This window comes from Triticum dicoccoides, chromosome 3B (genome assembly GCF_002162155.2).
Source record: "Triticum dicoccoides isolate Atlit2015 ecotype Zavitan chromosome 3B, WEW_v2.0, whole genome shotgun sequence".
NCBI lineage: Eukaryota > Viridiplantae > Streptophyta > Magnoliopsida > Poales > Poaceae > Triticum > Triticum dicoccoides.
Genome location: NC_041385.1, coordinates 136,936,711 through 136,945,864, shown reverse-complemented (window position 1 = coordinate 136,945,864; position 9,154 = coordinate 136,936,711).

Here is a 9,154-nt window from a genome sequence, read left to right as displayed (position 1 = left end):
CTGTGTTGCAACCTCCCTCTCCTCAACGAGCACCGGTGAACAAGCGAACGACAATGCCATCACGGACATGTGGCCCTATGATCCTGGCTTCCCGAATGAGCAGCGGGAGCTATACCAGACCATCCGTAGGGCCCGTGAGGCCCTCTCCTCCGTCCTTCGAGTTGTTGCGCTTGTCGTGGCGCTGCTGTCTCGCATTGTCAACATGGTCAACGGACATGAGGAATGAGGAGATGACTTTACTTGGAGAGGATGACAGTGGGGACCCACCAGGGCCATAGCCGCACGTACGCAAGTGCCTCCTTATTATATACAACCGTAATTTTTTTGCTTCCTCCTGGTTTCCTCACATCACGTTCACACACCATTGTCAACCTATGTAGTCAATAAACGAGAGAATTGCACAAGGAGCGGCCGATAACTGGGTCCAAGCAGCTCGAGCAGTATTTGTGTTTTTGAGGTGTGAGCAGTGTAGAGTTATTCTTGAGCAATGTTTTCGTTGTTGTTCAGAGGAGAGCAGGGTACTAACTGGGCGCGCTGTGGCCCGTCTAGCCCAGGCCAGATATCCAGCCCAGATATTAAATTTTTTTCAATCTGAAAATGGCTAGCCCAGCTATACTTTTTTTGAGGAATACACAGGCAAGATCAACTTGTTATTCTCCGCCCCGCTGGGCTGCAAACCTTTCCTAGGAGGGATGCATTAGGCTTAACAAGAAAATGGGCTTTAAGAAATAATAAATGGGATTTTATTAAAAAAAATTGGGCAGTAACTATAAAAAATGCACCAAACACGTAATTACTTTATAAAATATTATTTTTGGATTTTGAAAATTTTAATTTCATTAATTGTTGCATGCGCAATGTTTCGTTGGATTTTTACGTAATACAAATTTATATTGAAATTGTATTTAATCGGACTAGAAATTTGAGGATAAAAATATTGCGGATCCCATAAAATGTGGGAAATTTTACTGAATTCTGTTTTGAACGGTTGGTTGAAATTATTCATAGTTGTCCTAGCTAGAAAATGGGCTGCACTTTTAACAAACTGTAAATGGGCTATAGTAAGGCCCCGTTTGGTTCATAAGTCCTAGGACTTTTTTTAGTCCCAACTTATAAGTCTCAAGTCCCTAATAAGTCCCTATCTGTTTGGTTCCTGGGACTTAACATGGACTAAAAGACCATATTACAACTATAAGTCCCTATAAGTCCCTCCTTAAGAGTCTTATTTCATAAGTCCCAAATGTCCACTTTAAGTCCCTATAAGTCCCTCCTGTTTGGTTTAGATGGGACTCAAAGGGACTTATTTAAGTCCCTACACCAATAAGTCCCTATAACCAAACACCCCCTAAATTCCATTAGAATTTAGAAATGGGTTGTACATTCCTACAAATCTCAAATGGGCTATAAGTTCTCTACTACATACTTGTGGGCCAACTAAGTTGACGCATCCCCTCAAAAAAAATAAGTTGACGCGTATGCAAGGCTTTGTCAACTTATAGTCGACACACGGTTCTAGCAGTAGTGGCCGTTGGATGTCCATCCAACGGATGTCGTGCTTCTTTTTCAATCTCAGATATTCTAGCTTCACCCACCCAAAATATGATTCCTCCGCCTGACATTTGGGGCACACCGTTTCGAAAGCTGATCTGTGGGCCTACTAAGTTGATGCATACCAAGGGCTTTGTCAACTTAGTCAATACAAACGATTCTAGCTACAGTGACCGTACGATGTCCATCCAATGGCCGTCATGCTTCTTCAACCTCTAGTCTTCTTGATCCAGCTGCCCAAAGCAGCGTCAATCATGCCGCCTGCTCTCCCATGGCCGGCTGACGGCTGTGCTGCCGCGGAGGCCTCACCGCCTCCTACTACTCCCACCGCTGGCCAGGCCATCCGTCCACTCACCCACACCCCCTGTTATTCTACGGCGATGGCAGCCTCACACCACAGTCGAACCAGTGAACGTTCGTACTCCTCTTTGATACGTCTCCAACGTATCTATAATTTTTGATTGCTTCAAGCTATATTATCTACTGTTTTGGGCAATATTGGGCTTTATTATCCACTTTTATATTATTTTTGGGACTAACCTATTAACCGGAGGCCCAGCCCAGATTTGATGTTTTATGCCTATTTCAGTGTTTCGGGGAAAAGGAATATCAGACGGAGTCAAAACGAAACGAAATCAACTGGAGAAGTTTTTTTGGAAGGAAAACCACCGGATAGACTTGGACTCTACATTAGAAGATACGGGAGCTGGTCACGAGGGTGGGGGAGCGCCCACCCCCGTAGGGCGCGCCCCCTGCCTTGTGGGGCCCCCAAAGCTCCACCGACGTACCCCTTGCACCAATATATACCTACGTACCTTATCGGGAGTTCCGCCGCCGCAAGCCTCTGTAGCCACCAAAACCTCTCGGGAGCCCGTTCCGGCACCCTGCCGGAAGGGGAACCCGTCACCGGTTGCTATCTTCATCATCCCGACGGTCTCCATGACGAGGAGGGAGTAGTTCACCCTCGGGGCTGAGGGTATGTACCAGTAGCTATGTGTTTGATCTCTCTCTCTCTCTCTCGTGTTCTCTCTCGTGTTCCCTCTATGGCACGATCTTGATGTATCCCGAGATTTTCTATTGTAGTTGGATCTTATGATGTTTCTCCCCCTCTACTCTCTTGTGATGAATTGAGTTTCCCCTTTGAAGTTATCTTATCGGATTGAGTCTTTTATGAGAACACTTGATGTATGTCTTGCTGTGTTTATCTGTGGTGACAATGGGATATCATGTGCCACTTGATGTATGTTTTGGTGACCAACTTGCGGGTTCCGCCCATGAACCTATGCATAGGGGTTGGCACACGTTCTTGACTCTCCGGTAGAAACTTTGGGGCACTCTTTGAAGTACTTTGTGTTGGTTGGATGAATATGAGATTGTGTGATGCATATCGTATAATCATGCACACGGATACTTGAGGTGACAATGGAGTATCTAGGTGACATTAGGGTTTTGGTTGATTTGTGTCTTAAGGTGTTATTCTAGTATGAACTCTTTTATAGATTGATCCGAAAGAATAACTTTGAGTTGTTTCGTACCCTACCATAATCTCTACGTTTGTTCTCCGCTATTAGTGGCTTTGGAGTGACTCTTTGTTGCATGTTGAGGGATTGTTATATGATCTATCTATGTTATTATTGTTGAGAGAACTTGCACTAGTGAAAGTATGAACCCTAGGCCTTGTTTCCTATCATTGCAATACCGTTTACGCTCACTTTTATCATTAGTTACCTTGCTTTTTTTATTATTTCAGATCACAAAAACCTATATCTACTATCTATTTTGCATTTGTATCACCATCTCTTCGCCGAACTAGTGCACTTATACAATTTACCATTGTATTGGGTGTGTTGGGGACACAAGGGACTCTTTGTTCTTTGGTTGCAGGGTTGCTTGAGAGAGTCCATCTTCATCCTACGCCTCCTACGGATTGATAAACATTAGGTCATCCACTTGAGACATTTGCTACTGTCCTACAAACCTGTGCACTTGCAGGCCCAACAACGTCTACAAGAAGAAGGTTGTGTAGTAGTTATCAAGCTCTTTTCTGGCGCCGTTGCCGGGGAGGCTTGGTAAAGGGCACTCTCTCACACCCCGTCAACTAAGCTCTTTTCTGGCGCCATTGCCGGGGAGGTGAGTGCTTGAAGGTATATCTTTAGATCTTGCAATCGAATCTTTTTGTTTCTTGCTTTTTATCACTAGTTTAGTTCATAAAAGAAAATTACAAAAAAATGGAGTTAAGTTTGTCTCATACGCTTCGTCTTTTTAATATCTTTCGTGAGTATGATGAAAAGGAAAATTGTGCTCAAGTGCTATAAGAAGAAATCTATTGAATGTTTGATACTAAATCTTTGAATGATGAGCATGATTGCAATGTTTTTAGTATGAGTTCCTTGAATATCCATGATGCTAATGATATGCAAAGCCACAAGCTTGGGGAAGCTATGTTTGATGAGGATGAAATATTTGATAATATATTTGCTGTAATTAATGTTTGTCCCAAGCTTGGGGATGCTATATTTAATGAAGATGATATTTTTAGCATCCCAAGTTTTGATATGCAAAGTTGTTATGATGATAGCTTGCCTCCTACTTATCATGATTATTGTGATGAAACTTATTCTATAAAAAGTAGTGATGATTATATTTACAAATCTTATCATGATTATGAATAACCTTTTTCTTAACATTACTCTTTTAATGTGGAAACAATTTTTAGTATTCAAGTCTCTTATGATACTCCCACTATTTCGAATGAGAAGAATTTTGCTTATGTGGAGAGTAGTAAATTTTCTATGCTTGTAGATCTTGAAAAGAATGCTTTAGGTGCTGGTTACATTGTTGAATTCATTCATGATGCTACTGCAAAGTATTATGAGGGAGGAATATATGCTTGTAGGAATTGCAATAATGCCAAGTTTCCTCCCTATGCGCTTAAATTTTTGAAGTTATGCTTGTTTAGCCTTCCTATGCTTGTTGATTATTGTTCCCATAAGTTGTTTTCTCACAAAATCCCTATGCATAGGAAGTGGGTTAGACTTAAATGTGCTAGTCATATGCTTCATGATGCTCCCGTTATGTTTCAATTCTTATCTTTTATGTGAGCATCATTGTCATCATCATGCCTAGCTAGAAAGGCATTAAAGAAAAGCGCTTGTTGGGAGACAACCCAATATTTATCCTTACTATTTTTGTGTGTCCACATGATTATGCTACTGTAGTAATCATGTTTTATAGCTTTTGTTTCAATAAAGTACCAAGTAAGACCTTTAGGATAGCTTACGGTGATAGTTGTGTTGATCCTGCTGAAAATCAGAAACTTTTGCACCCAGTAAATTAGTTTTGTTAATTCACAGAAACGTGCTTCTGATCTTATTATTTTTGCTCTCGATTGGTACACAAATTTCTTAGGACTTCCTCATGTGGTTGAATTTTTGGAGTTCCAGAAGTATATGTTTGATACATATTACTATAGACTGTTCTGTTTTTGACAGATTCTATTTTCTATGTGTTGTTTGCTTATTTTGATGAATCTATGAGTAGTATCGGAGGGTATGAACCATATATAAGTTGTAATACAGTAGATATTACACCAATATGAATTTAGAATGAGTTCATTACAGTACCTAAGTTGTGGTTTTATTTTCTTATACTAACGGAGCTTACGAGTTTTCTGTTGAGTTTTGTGTTGTAGAGTTTTCAAGATTTGGGTAAGGATTCGATGGACTATGGAATAAGGAGTGGCAAGAGCCTAAGCTTGGGGATGCCCAAGGCACCCCAAGATAATATTCAAGAATATCCAAAAGCCTAAGCTTGGGGATGCCCCGGAAGGCATCCCCTCTTTCGTCTTTGTTCATCGGTAACTTTACTTAGAGCTATATTTTTATTCACCACATGATATGTGTTTTTCTTGGAGCGTCATTTCCTTCTGTTAGTTTTTGCTTGATGTTAGTTAGAATAATGTTTTGCATATTTATTTTCAATAAAAAGTCAAGGATAGCCTTTGCCATGCTTATTTTGCTAATATACATGTTGCTGTTTGAAAACAGAAAGTTTACCGCTGTTGCAAAAATTCCCTAGAAAAGTCAGTGCATGATATAAGGTTGAAACTTTGTGCATAATGAGATCTGATAAATTTACTGCAGTGGCAATTTTATTTCATAATTTTTGGAGTTAGGGAAGTTTGATGAATCTTGCATTCTTTACAGACTGTACTGTTTTGGCAGATTGATGTTATGTTTGCATTGTTTGCATATGTTTGCTTGTTTAATGATTCTATTTGAGGTTAGGAGTATTAAATATGCATAGGCATTTAGTATTCAATGTTGAATAATAATGTTAGTGATTTTTTACAGTAGAAAATGATAAGGTTTTGCATTGGTTTATACTAACCTATCTCACAAGTTCTTGTTGAGTTTGTTGTGAAAGAAGTTTTTGATACAAAGAGAAACCATGATATGAGAGGAATTAAGGAGAGACAAAAGTTCAAGCTTGGGGATGCCCAAGGCACCCCAAGATAATATTGCAAGAAGTCTCAAGCATCTAAGCTTGGGGATGCCCCGGTAGGCATCCCACCTTTCTTCTTCAACAACTATCGGTTAGTATCGGTTGAGCCTAAGTTCTTGCTTCTTCACATGAGTTGTGCTATCCTTGCATTGTAGTTTTCTTTAGCTTTGTTTGCTGTTCGAATAAGTATCAAGATATGAAATTCTTAAATGTTAGAGAGTCTTCACATAGTTGCACAATTATTCGACTACTCATTGATCTTCACTTATATCTTTCGGAGTAGTTTGTCATTTGCTCTAGTGCATCACTTATATCTTTTAGAGCATGGTGGTAGTTTTATTTTTAAGAAACAGATGAACTCTCATGCTTCACTTATATTATTTTGAGTGTCTTAAACAGCATGGTAATTTGAATAAAAACTATCATAGAAAGTGAATTGGATGCTATGATCAATTTGGTACTTGATAATTGTTTTGAGATATGGAGGTAGTGATATTAAATTCATGCTAGTTGGGTGATTATGAATTTAAAGAATGCTTGTGTTGAAGTTAGCAAGTCCCGTAGCATGCACCTATGGTTAAAGTTGTGTAACAAATTTGAAACATGAAGTGTACTTGGCTTGTGCATCCTTATGAGTGGCGGTCGGGGACGAGCGATGGTCTTTTCCTACCAATCTATCCCCCTAGGAGCATGCGCGTAGTACTTAGTTTTTGATGACTTATAAATTTTTGCAATAAGTATATGAGTTATTTTGACTAATGTTGAGTCCATGGTTTATACACACTTTTACCTTTCCACCTTTGCTAGCCTCTTCAGTACCGTGCATTGCCCTTTGTCACCTTGAGAGTTGGTGCAAACTTCGCCGGTGCATCCAAACCCCGTGATACGATACACTCTATCACACATAAACCTCCCTATATCTTCCTCAAAACAACCACCATACCTACCTATTATGGCACTTCCATAGCCATTCCGAGATATATTGCCGTGCAACTTTCCACCGTTCCGTTCATCATCATCATGACATACTTTACTTTTGTCATATTGCCATTGCATGATCATGTAGTTGACATCGTATTTGTGGCATAGCCACCATGCATAATTCATACATGTCACTCTTGATTCATTGCACCATCCCGATACACCGCCGGAGGCATTCATATAGAGGCATATCTTGTTCTAGTTTCGAGTTGTAATTCATATGTTGTAATCAATGAAAGTGTGATGATCATCATTATTAGAGCATTGCCCAAAAAGAAAAAAAAGAAGAAGAAAGGCCAAAAAAGGCCCAAAAGAAAGAAAAAAAGAAAAAAAAGAGAAAATAAATAAAAAGGGGCAATGTTACTATCTCTTTTTCGACACTTGTGCTTCAAAGTAGCACCTTGTTCTTCATGTAGTGAGTCTCATATATTGTGCTTCAAAGTAGCACCACGTTTTTCATATAGTGAGTCTCATAAGTTGTCTTTTTCATACTAGTGGGAATTTTTCATTATAGAACTTGGCTTGTATATTCCTACGATGGGCTTCCTCAAATGCCCTAGGTCTTCGTGAGCAAGCAAGTTGGATGCACACCCACTAGTTTTCTTTTGTTGAGCATTCATTTATAGCTCTAGTGCATCCGTTGCATGGCAATCCCTACTCCTCATGTTGACATCAATTGACGGGTATCTCCATAGCCCGTTGATTATCCTTGTCAATGTGAGACGTTCTCCTTTTTTGTCTTCTCCACACAATCCCCATCATCATATTCTATTCCACCCATAGTGTTATATCCATGGCTCACGCTCATGTATTGCGTGAAGGTTGAAAAAGTTTGAGATTATTTAAGTATGAAACAAATGTTTTGCTTGTCATCGGGGGTATAGAAGTTGGGAACATCTTTGTGTGACGAAAATGAACCATAGCCTAACTATATGATTTTGTAGGGATGAACTTTCTTCTGCCATGTTATTTTGAGAAGACATGATTACTTTGATTAGTATGCTTGAAGTGTTACTGTTTCTTTTATCAATACGAACTTTTATTTTGAATCATTTGGATCTGAACATTAATGCCACAATAAAGAAAATTTCATTGAGAATTATGCTAGGTAGCATTCCACATCAAAAATTCCTTTTTATCATTTACCTACTGGAGGACAAGCAGGAATTAAGCTTGGGGATGCTTGATACGTCTCCAACGTATCTATAAATTTTGATTGCTCCATGCAATATTATCTACTGTTTTGGGCAATATTGGGCTTTATTACCCACTTTTATATTATTTTTGGGACTAACCTATTAACCAGAGGCCCAGCCCAGATTTGCTGTTTTATGCCTATTTCAGTGTTTCAAGGAAAAGGAATATCAGACGGAGTCAAAACAGAACGAAATCAACTGGAGAAGTTATTTTTGGAAGGAAAGCCACCGGATAGACTTGGAATCTACGTCAGAAGATACGGGAGCTGTTCACGACGGTGGGGGGCGCACCCCCTACCTCGTGGGGCCCCCGAAGCTCCACCGACGCACCCCTTGCACCCATATATACCTACGTACCCTAAAACTTCCAGAACAGAAGATAGATCGGGAGTTCCGCCACTGCAAGCCCTCTGTAGCCACCAAAAACCTCTCGGGAGCCCGTTCCGGCACCCTGCCAGAAGGGGAACCCATCACCGATAGCTATCTTCGTCATCCCGGCATTCTACATGACAAGAAGGGAGTAGTTCACCCTCGGGGCTGAGGGTATGTACCAGTAGCTATGTGTTTGATCTCTCTCTCGTGTTCTCTCTCGTGTTCCCTCTATGGCACGATCTTGATGTATCCCGAGCTTTCCTATTGTAGTTGGATCTTATGATGTTTCTCCCCCTCCACTCTCTTGTGATGAATTGAGTTTCCCCTTTGAAGTTATCCTATCAGATTGAGTCTTTTATGAGAACACTTGATGTATGTCTTGCCATGTTTATCTGTGCTGACAATGGGATGTCATGTGCCACTTGATGTATGTTTTGGTGCCCAACTTGCGGGTTCCGCCCATGAACCAATGCATAGGGGTTGGCACACGTTCTTGACTCTCCGGTAGAAACTTTGGGGCACTCTTTGAAGTACTTTGTGTTGGTTGGATGAAT